The sequence below is a fragment of the Drosophila suzukii genome, chromosome 3, assembly GCF_043229965.1.
Source record: "Drosophila suzukii chromosome 3, CBGP_Dsuzu_IsoJpt1.0, whole genome shotgun sequence".
NCBI classification, from domain to species: Eukaryota; Metazoa; Arthropoda; class Insecta; order Diptera; family Drosophilidae; genus Drosophila; species Drosophila suzukii.
Genome location: NC_092082.1, coordinates 30,045,384 through 30,059,722, shown reverse-complemented (window position 1 = coordinate 30,059,722; position 14,339 = coordinate 30,045,384). Strand labels below are relative to the sequence as shown.

General features: G+C 39.9%; 1 protein-coding gene across 9 annotated transcripts in view; it reads right to left on the bottom strand.

Annotated features, from left to right (window-relative positions):
* The window catches only part of AGO3 (Argonaute 3), a 547,891-nt gene that overhangs the window by 470,504 nt on the left and 63,048 nt on the right, over positions 1–14,339 (bottom strand). The window lies entirely within an intron of this gene.

The window sequence follows — 14,339 nt, the reverse complement described above, 5'->3', positions numbered from 1 at the left end:
ACCAAATAACCCCAAAAATGTTAATTGAACTTCCAAACTCTGCCGTTGAGGTTATCTGTAAGCTCTTCAATGGGATTATAACTCTCGGCTACTATCCGAAAAAATGAAAAAAATCTATTATCATTATGATACCGAAGCCCGGAAAAGACCACACAATTCCGTCATCCTACAGACCAATTAGTCTATTATCGTGTCTGTCTAAGCTGTTCGAAAAATGCCTTCTAACTCGCATAACACCATATCTAGGAGCACACAATGTTATCCCTGCTCATCAATTTGGATTTCGTCAAAACCATGGAACAATCGAACAAGTTAACAGAATAACATCAGAAATACGCACAGCCTTTGAGCATCGGGAACACTGCAGCGCAATATTCCTCGATGTATCTCAAGCCTTCGATCGAGTATGGCTAGATGGCCTCATGCACAAAATCAAAACACACTTACCTGATTACACTCACAAGCTTCTTGAGTCGTATCTATACAACAGGACCTTCGCAGTAAGGTGCAATACAACAACATCCGACGACTACATTATCAAAGCTGGAGTCCCGCAAGGAAGCACGCTAGGGCCTACTCTGTTCCTCCTATACACAGCGGATATTCCCACGAACGAGCAGCTAACAACATCTACGTTCGCTGACGACACCGCAATTTTAAGTCGCTCGAGGTGCCCAGGCCGAGCCACAACACAGTTAGCAAGCCACCTCCTCGTAGTAGAGAGGTGGCTATCTGATTGGCGGATTAAAATAAATGAACAAAAATGTAAACACATAACGTTTACTCTCAACAGGCAAACATGCCCTCCACTATTATTGAATAATACGCAGATTCCCCAAGTCAACGATATAACGTATCTCGGCGTCTACCTTGACAGACGACTAACCTGGAGAAGACACATCGAACGCAAGAAAGTACATCTAAAACTAAAGGCCAGCAGCTTCCACTGGATTCTTAACGCTCGTTCGCCCCTGAGTCTGGACTACAAGGTTTTGCTCTACAACTCCACTCTCAAGCCCAACTGGACATATGGCTCCCAGCTATGGGGGAACGCCAGCAGAAGCAACATATACATTATATGACATAGACATTATATCCTGCGAACTATCACTGGGGCACCATGGTATATTCGCAACCAAAACATCCACAGGGACCTAAGCATTCTTACCGTTAAAGATGAAATAGACAAACAAAAGGCGTCCTACAACGAAAAACTCTCTGTGCACCCCAATCGCCTCGCAAGTGGCTTGACTTGGGTTTCCAGCCGATCCCGTCTACAACGCAACGACCTGCCAAGCCAGCTATAACTTTCGGGCCCCTTTAGCACAACATCAGTCATACGACTGTGAGTTAGATTAATTAGTCTAAGATTTGATACACTTATTGTAAGTATCCAAAGGGAGAAGATTCAATAAATAAATAGTAAAGCATTTAAAAAAAAAAAAAAAAAAAGGAACAGACAACGATGGTCGTACGCAGATTCCTGTTGCGAAGTCATTCCATGCGGTCCGCATCGATCACTTCGAGCCTGTTACGTACGCCCTCCACATAGAAAGATTCACATAGAGAAACAACGACGAATCTTTAGCCAGGGGGAGGGGTGCATGTGACTAACCAGACTCATACTGGTAAAGGCAGAAGAAAAAGCAATTCGGCAATTCTCGGGTGTCGCGTGACCAGAACAACGGCCACTATCGACCTATTGGTAACCATACTCCGGTAGCTGGCAAAGGGCAACAGCCGGCCGTTGACTACCAACATAGCCGATATCAAGAAACAGTAATTCTAGGTGGGAACACCTAGTTTATCCGATCCGTACCCGCAGCCAAGTAAAAGCTCTAGTCTGGTATAAAACACCTAAGACAAATAGAGAAAGGGAGAGAATCCATTTGGGTGTCTTGCTGACGGAAGCCGGCAGCTTTGAGGGAAGGCGACTTTCCCTGGGGCAGTCGTCCATGAAGTCTTCTGCCACCAGGACCAGCCACCATATCCAACAGTCCTTGAGGAGAACACAATTGCAGCTCGAAATAATCTTGTGTCGAACCAGCGCCGCTATTGCCACCAAAGAACGTGGAGAAGATCAACAATAAGGACGACATCCGACGTACTGCGATGTTTGTGGACGCAGTATCCGTGATCTCCATGCTCCTGAAATTTGTTCAGCTGTAGGATGGTTCCGTTCAGAGCGTAGCGACCAATATCATACGTCGGAGAAAGTAGTTATGCAACATAAATGTGTTAATCGAGCTAACCAAAGCTAAAGTGAACTCATGCATAACCAAAGACCAATATCCTCAAATAATACAATTGGATAACAAGTGAAAATCAAGCATTCAAACATGCACTGAAATATATTTAAGCCAACCGAATCAATAGACAAAGTGCGAATCATGATAAACAAATAGAGAGGACAAATCTCTCCACCAGCCGTTGAAGAAGTCGCATGCCTGTGGCATAATATATATATATTTTGTGTTTAAGTGAATTGGTATACTTAAGAACAGCCGTATTTTGGTGCACGTATATTTATATATATATATCCAATATAATATTTTCCCAAAGCTCAGGATCCCGAGCGTCGAGATCTCATCGCCCAGGATTTAAAGAGGGGGTAAGTTTGTCGGGACACGGTTCCTTTCTTATAAACATACATATATAAATATTCGTGCAGTATCCTACAGTTTTATAGACTACTATAAACTTTTTCAGCGGCGAGTATCAGCCTTGTAGTTATATGATAATTGCAAGAGCCCTCTGAGCGACGTTTGTAGTCGTGAATAGTCAGTATTTTGCTGATGTGTGCACCTTCATAGGTGATAAATTCGATACTCTCCGCTAACAGAATAATTGTCAATTAAATTAGATTAATCAACAGACACAGATATAATTCGAAACATGGTGTGCTAGAACTCTAACAAAGGAGGTGTGCTGACGCAAGGAGTGGAGTAGGTCAAGAACAATGACATAACTTTCGACGGACAACCTTGACAATAGGGGATCGTATTGCGCGGCCCGCGACGATCCATTGGCACACGAATGTGTGAAGGGGAGGGAATATGGCCAAAACACAGCCCGATCGTATTGCGATCAAGCGACAACTAAGCTTGTTGGGCAGTGTGGACTGATGACTGACGAACTTGATTACTATTATTATTTTTCCAGGCACTTTTAATATTTATTCTCGTTATGTTGGAGAGGAGAGAGGCTTACCAAGATCCCACGACCCGAATACGACGTAGCTTATGCCGGCAAATGGTGCCTGAACATCGGACGCCTCTCCCTCGGCCCAAGTCCTTGTCAGGACTCGGGCACTAATATGCCCACGTAACACCTGAATATGTTATGTGTGTTATCCCTGGTTTTAAGTATCGATGTTTATGTAATAAAGTAACTCTTAAAGATAATTAGCCGATTCCGTTAATTGACGACTTGTTGGAAAAGTTATCGAATAAAAAATTCTTTTCGAAGCTTGATTTGAAAAACGGATTTCATCATGTGTTCATGGATGAAAATTCTATTAAATTTACATCTTTTACCACGCCACTAGGACAGTTTGAATTTCTAAGAATGCCTTTTGGCTTGACGAATGCACCACCAACATTCCAAAGATTTATCTTATATTATTTATACCAGATTTTACTGATGTGGTACAATCAGGAAAAGTTGTAATTTATCTTGACGACATTATAATAGCGAGCACTAATATGAGCACTTCTGAAACGCATAGTTGAAAACAAATTAGAGCGTAGGCTTGATAAATGTGAGTTCTTGCAATCGTGCATTGATTACTTGGGATATACAGTCAATGGAGATGGGATAAAAGCGAACGAAACGGGCTTAGAAGCAATTAGGTATTTCCAGTGCCTTTAAAAGTCAGCGAGGTTTCAAGCTTTATAGAGCTATGCTCTTATTATAGGAGATTTTTTAAGGATTTTTCTATTATTGCAAAGCCACTCTACGATTTGTTTTTAATAAAGAAGAACTAGATGCGTTCACTATACTTAAGGAAAAGTTAATAGAAGCTCAAATTTTAGCAATATATGATCCAAGAGATGAGACGGAGTTGCACTGTGATGCAAGCTCATTAGGCTATGGCGCAATATTACTACAAAGAAAAAGGGATAACAAATTTCACCCTGTCTTTTATTTTTCGAAGTGTACAACTGACGTGGTTCAAGATAGCACAGCTTCTCGTTGAAAACTTTTGCAATAATAATCGCACTAAAAAGATTTCGAGTTTATTTGCAAGGAACAAGTTTCAAAATTGTAAATGATTGCAATTCGTTAACTTTATTATACTCGTTACTAGTAGAGTAAAAGGGTATACTAGATTCGTCGGAAAGTATGTAACAAGCAAAAGGAAGCGTTTCCGACCCCACAAAGTATATATATATTTTTGATCAGGATCACTAGCCGAGTCGATCTAGCCATGTCCGTCTGTCCGTCTGTCTGTCCGGATGAACGCTGAGATCTCGGAAACTAGATTCCTGAGCTTCTTACGCAGCGCAAGTTTGTTTCAGCACAGTGCCACGCCCACTCTAACGCCCACAAACCGCCCAAAACTGTGGGTCCTACAGTTTTGATGCTAGAATAAAAATTTTAACTGAAATGTATTGTTCTCATCAATACCTATCGATTGACCCAAAAAAGAAGTTTGCCACGCCCACTTTAACGCCCACAAACCGCGAAAACCTGTGACGCCCACAATTTTCATGCTAGATAAAAAATTATAACTGAAATGTATTGGTCTCGTCGATACCTATCGATTGATCCAAAAAATTTGCCACGCCCACTCTAACGCCCATAACGCTTAAATCTGTCTACCGCCGGTAGGTGGCGCATTTTAATCTCGCTTTGCTGCTTGCATATCTCCATATAGCTGAGTAACGGGTATCTGATAGCCGAGGTACTCGACTATAGCGTTCTTCCTTGTTTTTAAATAAGAAAGACATAAGTCCCCGTATAGCTTTTTTATCTGCCGATGGGCTTTAGAGCTTTAAAACTATAACTACGAGCTTGAGCACAGGTTGGGAAAAAGAATGCAGTTTGTTGACGCACTTAGTCGAAGTAATAGCATTCTCGTACTTGAAACAAATACTTTTGAAGAAAATATAAAATTACGTCAGGGAAGAGATGAAAATATAAATAAAGTTAAAGAAATGTTATTGAATCAAGAGGATGAGCACTATGAACTACGAAATGGTGTCGTGTATAAGAAAAGTAACGATAGGCTACTGTTTTGTGTTTCACAGTCAATGGAAGAAAATGTCTTGTACAAATTTAGAACATTTAGGAATTGCCAAAGTAACGGACCTCATAAGTAAGAGTTATTGGTTTCCATGTATAAGAAAGAAGGTTGGGATTCACATAAACTGCCTAAAGTGTATAGTATTTTCCAATAAAACAGGTAAAACTGAGGGTTTTTTACATCCCATTCCGAAAGGAACAAGTCCGTTTGAAGTTTTTCATATTGATCACTATGGTCCGATAAATAGCAATGAAAAATATAAAAAGCACATACTAGTAATAATTGACGCATATACCAAATTCACCAGATTATATCCAACCAAAACAACTAGTTCCAGGGAAGCAATCGAAGCGTTACAAAACTATTTTAGATCGTACAGAAGATCTGATCGAGGCAGTTGTTTTACATCAAAGGAACTTGAGGAGTTTGTTGTACAAAACAATGTAATGCATGTTAAAATAGCAACAGCTTCGCCACAAGCTAACGGACAAGTAAAAGAGTAAATAGAAATCTAGGTCCAATGATAGCAAAGTTAGTAGATGTAGAGAATAATCAACAGTGCCACAAAGTTTTAGACAAGGTAGAGTTTAGAATGAACAACACAAAAAACCGTAGTTTGAGCCAATATTCAAGTGTTGATAGTTTAAAAGAAAATTTTATTGATGAAAGTCAAGAAATTTTGCACCAAGTCTTAATACGACTACAAGCTGATATATGCCAGAAAAAAGCGCAAGGATATAACAAAAACTATGTTGATTCAAAACGACAAAAACCGCAACAATTTTTGAAGGAGATTATTTTGTTGTACGAAATTTCAACTCTCAGCAAGGTGTGTCTAGTAAGTTAATTCCCAAATTCAAAGGGCCGTATGTTGTATCCAAGGTGTTAGATTATGATAGGTACTTAATTGAAGATGTAGAGAACTTTCAGCAGTCAAGTGCCATATTCTGGTATATGGGCGTTGCATAATATGAAACCTTGGCTTAATGGAAAAGAAAAAGTTGATGTTAATGAAATTTTAAATATAAAAGATAAGAAAATAGATCCTGCGGGGGAAATTGACAATACAAGTAAAGTTATTGTAAATAAAAACAAAACTAGCATTACTGAAAATAATAGTAAAAACATAGATGTAAACGACACTTGTAAAATAAATAAATATGGCCAAAGTAGCATTGTTACTACAGGGTGGCTCATCTGGCGATTGCTTTTTGAACTATCGATAATTTTGACTTTGACATTTCGAATGACATTGTCAATGTGTCAGATATTTAGTAAAAGGTTTGCGGTTTACGAAATGGTTAAGTTTACGCTCGAAGAAAATTGGGAAATATTGAAAACTTTCTTCCAAAGTGGTGAGTCTTCAACCGAAACTGCAAGAAAATTGCGGTCAAAATTCGGAAAAAATAAAGCGCCTTCCAGGCAGTTTGTGGATAGTTTTGTGAAGCGTGTGCGTGAGACTGGATCGTTGACGGATAAAACAACACATTTACGCGCTCGTTCAGTTCGGTCGGTCGAAAATATCGCTGCGGTGGCCGAAAGTGTCAATGACAATCCGTCGACGTCAACTGGACACCGTGCTCAAGAGTGGGACATTTCGCGCACTTCCCTGCAACGGATTTTAACCAAAGACCTCCGCCATATAAGATTCAGTTGGTTCAGCAGCTTAGGCCGCATGACCATCCAATGCGTTTTCGGTTCGCTTGGTCGAAGATGACCATTTTTACCGAAAAATCGTGTTTTCTGATGAGGCCCAATTCCACCTCGGTGGTTATGTTAATAAGCAAAACTGTCGCATTTGGGGTTCAGCAAATCCACACGTCGTCTTGGAGAATCCAATGCATCCACAACGAGTGACTGTTTGGTGCGGTATGTGGTCGGGTGGAATCATTGGCCGTTTTTCTTTGAAAACAAGGAAATAGCCGCCGTAACCGTTAATGGTGTCCGCTATCGCTGCATGTTGGAAGACTTTTTCTTTCCCCGAATGTAAGAGGAAGACTTAGACGACATATTGTTCCAGCTGAACAGCGTCGTGCCACACAGTCAACGTCACAATCGATCTTTTGCGCGGTACGTTCGAGAATCGCATAATCAGCCGAAACGGCGATGTCAATTGGCCGCCTCGCAGCTGCGATTTGACCCCGTTGGACTATTTTTTGTGGAGTGCCGTAAAGGATAAGTGTTACGCCAACCACCCAGAGACGATTGACGAGATTGAAGTCGCCATCAGGGCCATTGAGGGCCATACCATCGAAAATGTGTTTAAAATTGGGTCGACCGCATGGGCTACTGTAAAGCCAGCCATATGAACGAAGTGGTGTTTCATACATGAACTAAGTAAGCAATCACTCCTAGTATAAATATGGCCAAAGTAGTTTTAAGTTGATTATATAATATTATGCGTGTAACCCTGTATGTTATGTGTAATCCCTGGTTTTAAGTATCGATGTTTATTTTGCATCCCTAAGAAATGCACGAAGGGAGAAGAACGAAAACATTCGGAGAAACGTGGTCAGTGTGATCGGAACGAAAAAAAAGAAATAAGGATTGAGAACATTATAATATTTACGATTTTTTGAAGTTTATGGGCGGTTTGTGGGCGTTAAAGTGGGCGTGGCAAACTTTTTTTGGGTCAATCGATAGGTATTGTTGAGACCAATACATTTCAGTTAAAATTTTTATTATAGCATCAAAACTGTAGGAGAGGCTTGTGGTTGTTAGAGTGGGCGTGGCACCCTGCTGAAACAAACTTGCGCTGCGTAAGAAGCTCAGGAATCTGCACGCCAAATCTCAATAGCCTAGCTCCCATAGTTTCCGAGATCTCAGCGTTCATCCGGACAGACGGACAGACGGACATGGCTAGATCGACTCGGCAAGTGATCCTGATCACGAATAGATATACTTTATGGGGTTGGAAACGCCTTCTTCTACCTGTTACGTACTTTCCGACGAATCTAGTATACCCTTTAACTTCACGAGTAAAGGGTATAAAAACACAACATTTTGCCGCTCATGAAAATAGTAGTGACTACTAAAAATTGGAAACTTCACTTTAAAATACATTCATAAATTTTGATATCTTATTATGTAAAATCTAATACTTCGTGGAATATCCGTTATTGTACAACACGGAATTGCAACGGTGTGGAATGCCATTAATAAGGTTATTGCACTGCTTTATAGGAATGTTATACCAAACTTGATGAACCACAAGCTACAGCTGAGTTTTGCTTGATGATACAGCTTTCTTAACATCCCCCATTAGTTTTCAAGGGGGTTGGAAAGTCCTGTTGGAACGTCCACTTTAAGGGCATTTCCCAACTGGCATATGGTAGCATTAGGTTTTGCAAAATATCAACGTAAACATTTTTGTCTATGATGCCATCTATTTTATGGATTTTACCAAACCCATCATATAAAGAATCACAAATCTTGATGCTCAGACTAGTGATTAAGTAAAAGCTCTAGTCTGGTATAAAAGATCTTAGCCGATTAGGGAAGAGAGGAGAATCCGTTCTGGTGTCTTGCTTTCCGAGGAAAGGCGATTTTTCCGAAAATTTTCATTCAAATGTTTTGTTGATTTGCTTTACTATTTTCATTGTCGCAACTGTTTATCTTCAGCAGAGGTTCTCCGATCGACTTCGTATTTCGCTCGTTGCAGCAAGTAGGTCACCTCGATCACTCATATTTGATGCTTATGATAAGGGCACATTGCAAGATAGACTTTTTGATGATTTTTTGATGCTGCCAATTGTTGTTGATGATGATGAAGATAATACAAGCAATTCACAGAGCACTGAATTTCCAAGATGCTATTAACTACATAAAGAAGAAAAGAAAGTATATCCGCAGAATAGGCAGAAGCAAGCAAATAAGGTAGAGAACAATTCGTCCATATTAAAAATGTTTAAAGAAGGTCATATTGCAAAACAATGCGCCGAGGAAGTTATTTGATACAAATGCCGGACAACTGCGACCATTTCTAAGTAGTGAGGTGAGACGCAATACTTCTCTAGCCAAAAACCAAAGTTCTTGAGGATATATCTCCAAATCACGTCTTAAATAAAAAAGCTTCTGGTAGTGTTCTGAGTCTTGTAAGAGATGATGTTTTCAGAAAATTCGAAGGTCTTCAGCATAAACAAGGAAGAACGCTATAGTCGAGTACCTCGACTATCAGATACCCGTTACTCAGCTAAAGGGACCAAAGGGAAATGGAGATATGCAAGTAGCAAAGCGAGATTGAAATCCGCCACCTACCGGCGGTAGACAGATTTAAGCGTTATGGGCGTTACAAATTTTTTTTTATCAATCAATAGGTATTGACGAAACCATTACATTTCAGTTAACATTTTTTATCTAGCATGAAAATTGTGGGGGGCACAGGTTTGGGCTGTTTGTGGGCGTTAGAGTGGGCGTGGCATATACGCTGCGTACAAGGCTACGGAATCTAAATCTAGGATCCCAATTCTCTATCTTTGATAGTTTCAGAGATATCCACGTTCATATTTACGATTTTTTGAAGTTTGTGGGCGGTTTGTGGGCGTGGCAAACTTTGTTTGAGTCGATCGACAGATATTGATGAGAACAATACATTTCAGTTAAAAATTTTTTTCTAGCATCAAAACTGTAGGAGCCACAGTTTTGGGCAGTCTGTGTGCTGCTGAAACAAACTTGCGTTGCGTAAGAAGCTCAGGAGTCTGCACGCCAAATCTCAATAGCCTAGCTCTTATAGTTTCCGAGATCACAGCGTTCATCCGGACAGACAGACGGACATGGCTAGATCGACTGGGCTAGTGACCCTAATCAAGAATATATATACTTTATGGGGTCGGAAACGCTTCCTTCTGCCTGTTACATACTTTCCGACGAATCTAGTATACCCTTTTACTCTACGAGTAACGGGTATAAGAAGAGATTAAACATATAAAGGCATAGAGAACGTGAATTGATTACCATTGGACGTTTTGACTTAGATGTTTCACTTGAAAATATCAGCTGTACAATAATACAAACGGGATAAGTTAGCGTATACATCTATGACTGGAAACAATGTTCTTCAAATAGTCGACATTTCGTTTATCACAAAAGGAACTCATCTTATATTAAAAAACCAACGAGTCGAGTTTTTTGAAACATTCAAGGTGATTAAGTCTCCAGTCGAGATAAAAATAATATTGAAAGATATTAAAACAATATTCCAACATACGAGGCGAACACCCTACGAAAACGGGGTTCTATCGAAAACCAAGTTCAAGAATGGCTCAAGGCAGACATTTTTACTCCAACTAGCTCACCTTCTGTGCTAGTGTCAAAAAAATGGTTCAAAACGTTTTTCTTGCTATTATAGGAGGCTCAACCTGATAATAAAGAGGGACAACAACTAGATCGCTTGCAGGGTTCAAAAGTTTTCACTACCCTAGATTGAGCAATTTGGTCATTTGTGCCAATCGAAGTCCAGAAAGAGAACTTCCTTTGTAACACATAACGAACATACCAACAACTAATGAGGAAGCACGACTATCGGTATTGAAGAAAGGATTTAGAAGTCGCATCTAAAGCTGTGTTGCGCATTAAGTGGGAAAAATACCAGTTTTTAAAGCGAAAAATCGAATTTTTCGACTACGTAATCGAAAACGGAACGAGTGCTACCACAGACAACCATGTCAAGACAGTTCCCAGAAGCAGCAAGGTACTAAAGCGATTTTTGGGTTTATCATCATATTTGCGTCGTATCATGGAAGGCTATCTGGCAACGAAACCTATGGTTTTGTTAATGAATAGATGTAATACAATTAAGTATTAAACAGACAACCTCCCAATGAACAAATAATAATGCAAGCTTAGATTGTGTGAACCGCACGCTCTCAACGCCAGAATCGAAGTGAACGAGAATATCAAGAGAGAAAAAGAACAATGAGAAGATAGGAAAAAGAAGCACGATAGTCCCGTTTCCTTAAGCGGTTGCCTAGGAAACCAAGACATCGGAATGAGCGTCTACCTCTCGTACACATACATTCATACAAACATGAATTGCACAATTATCCATGTGACTTTTGTATATTTGAACATGCAAACTCCAACAAAACCTTTATGTGATCTACACGTGACGATCAAAAGACTCCGAAGAACGTAGGAGTAGTTTAATTCATGAGCAGAAAAACTACACAGCGGGAGGAAAAATATGTCATCTATGAGCTTGAAGTATTAGCTTTAATCAAAGCTGTAAAGAAGTGGCGGATTTACCTGTTAGGAATCAATTTTTTAATTGTCACCGACTGCTTAGCATACACGATGACCATGAAGAAAGACGATGTCCCACCAAGAGTCGCCAGATTGCCTATTTTTGTACAGGAATTTAATTTTTCCTAACAGAATTAAAGCTGAAACAACAGTTCTCGATAGCGTCGAGAGCTACGATGATTTTTTCGTAAAGAGCATCTATTCGTTCCAGAATCCATGCATGCGGACATAATAGGAATGGTGCTGGAGAGCTAGTTGAAAAATCTTATTAAACAGGTATTTTATGTGTTAGCGCCAATCGACAAAATTTAATAACTTGGGAACTTACCACATTGCTCATGTTGGACCTCTCACCGAAACCCAAAAGTTGTACAACCATGTTTTAGACGTGGTAGATGGATTTTATAAATTCGTTTGGTTTTAGACAACGCGATCAACAGAAACAGACGAGGTAATCAACAGGTTAGAATAACAATCAGCTATTTTCGGAGACGCTCGACGCATTTTAACAGACATAGGCACCGCATTTACATCCAGTACTTTATGGACTATTATAGTTGCTAGGGAATACAATTTTTGTACTTTAAAGGTTGAAAGGATCCATCATTCTGTTATCCCCATGCTATGCTTTGCCAGTACACACCTTCCAGAACAACAAAAAATTCTACTTTCTAAAACCTAAAGGCATAAAAAAAGCTGAAAAAAGGAAAAAAAAACATGGATATAAAAAAACATTTATTGAATTCATTCAATAAACTGGAAATCATCCTTATAAAATTCGAACAAAAGAAACAACTTTTTTTCCTTGTATTTGTCTCTTCTTCGAAGACCCACAAAGTCGATTGCTGTTTTGTTTCGGGCTCGTAAGCATAGTCCCAGATTCGTCGCCTGCGATGATCTTATAAACGTCTTTTGAAACACCGCAATTGTGTTTTTCCAAAATTTCTTTACAACAATCAACAAGAATCTTTTTTTGAGCGATTATCGAATTTTGCGGAATCCAACGACAGCAAACCCTTTTACGCCCATGTTTTCGTGCAATATCGAATGTATGCTGGTGAATGAAATGCCCAAGGATTACTCTTACTCACGGTATGTCATATGACGATCTTGCCATATCAGGTCACAGTGCTATAGGATGGTGCATCATCTCCATACAAAGATTTAAGTTCATCGACGCACTCTTGTCGTAACAATCCACGTCAAGTTGTGAACAATGATTGATTTTTGATTAATCGTTAATCGATATCAAACGTGGTTTTATATGAAAAAGTTGTGCGGAGCTTTTGTCAAATAAAGTCCAAACTTTTTTTTTGGAAAAGTCCACTCGGTCCTTATTTTGAGGGAAGTGACCTAGGGCAGAAACTTAGGTAACTTAGGTGCTATAAGAACCGAAACACAGAAGCCATCAAAATTGCAACAAACAGAAGAGAAAAGTTTATTACCTGCTAGGAACACCTCCTGGACCCCAGAACCGCACTCCCCTTTCTGCCAATCATAAACTCTCGTAAACACGATTCACATCCTAGACTCATGCCCAGCAAATACACAGATACTCTTGGCTAGTCATCATGATCAAGTATTGGGTTGGCAAGAAAGTCATGTCGTTTTTTTTTCAATATTTTCAAAGATGATTTATTTATATCAGGACTTATAATTAATCAATTATGTATTGGCCGTTTTGTTCGACCACTAATGACCATCTCTCGGGCAGCTGCATAATTCCGCGCTCGAAGAACTTTTGGTCTTTTCCAGCAAAGAATCGAGACAAGTGGTTTTCGACAGCCTCATCTGAATCAAAGTTTTTACCATTCAAAGAGTTTTGAAGAGAGCGAAACAAATGGTAATCTGAAGGTGCTAAGTCCGGACTATAAGGTGGATGTGGTAGCACTTCCCAATTCAGCTCCGTTAATTTTTGCCGAGTGACCAAAGATGTGTGGGGCCTAGCGTTGTCATGGTGAAAGACTATACCCTTGCGATTAGCTAGTGCCGGCTCCTTTTCTTTAATTTTTTCCGCCAAATTGGATAGCTGGCGACAGTACACATCTGAATTGATGGTTTCATTCCGTCCCAGCAGCTCAAAGTGCACTACACCCTTCCAATTCCACCAAACAGACAGCATAACTTTCCTCTGATGGATATCGGCCTTTGATGTGGCTTGGGCTGGCTCATCTTTCTTGCTCCATGATCTTTTTCGTTGGACATTATTGTAAACAACCCACTTTTCGTCGCCAGTAATGATCCGCTTCAAAAAAGGATCGTTTTTAATCCGTTGCAGCAGAGAATAGCAGATGTTGATACGCTTAGTTAGGTGAATTTCCTTTAAGTTATGCGGAACCCAAACATCGAGCTTGCTTACGTAGCCAAGTTTCTTCAAATGGTTTTCAACCGTTGTATGCGACACACTGAGCTTCTCTGACATCTCCCGCGTTGAATAGCGCCGGTTTTCATCCAGCAAAGCCTGAATTTGTTCGTCAAAAACGGCCGATGGTCGACCAGAACGTGGGGCGTCTTTAACTCCAAAATCTCCAAGCCTGAATTTGGCAAACCAGCGCTGACATTGGCGATCACTCATGGCATCTTTACCATACACTTCGCACAATTTTTCGCGAGCTTCGACCGCTTTTTTTCCTTTTCGGAAGTAAAAAAGCAAAATATGCCGAAAATGCTCACTTTGGTCCTCCATGTTTAATTTGCTATAGCTTCCACAAATGTTATCGAATAATTACCAAATTTTCGTCGATAGTACCTAAGACAATAAGCTTTAAAACGATACTAAAAAGTGTGACCCTGGTGCTCGATTAGTCGTAAATAAATTAGATTAAAAACGATTACTAAAAAAAACGACATG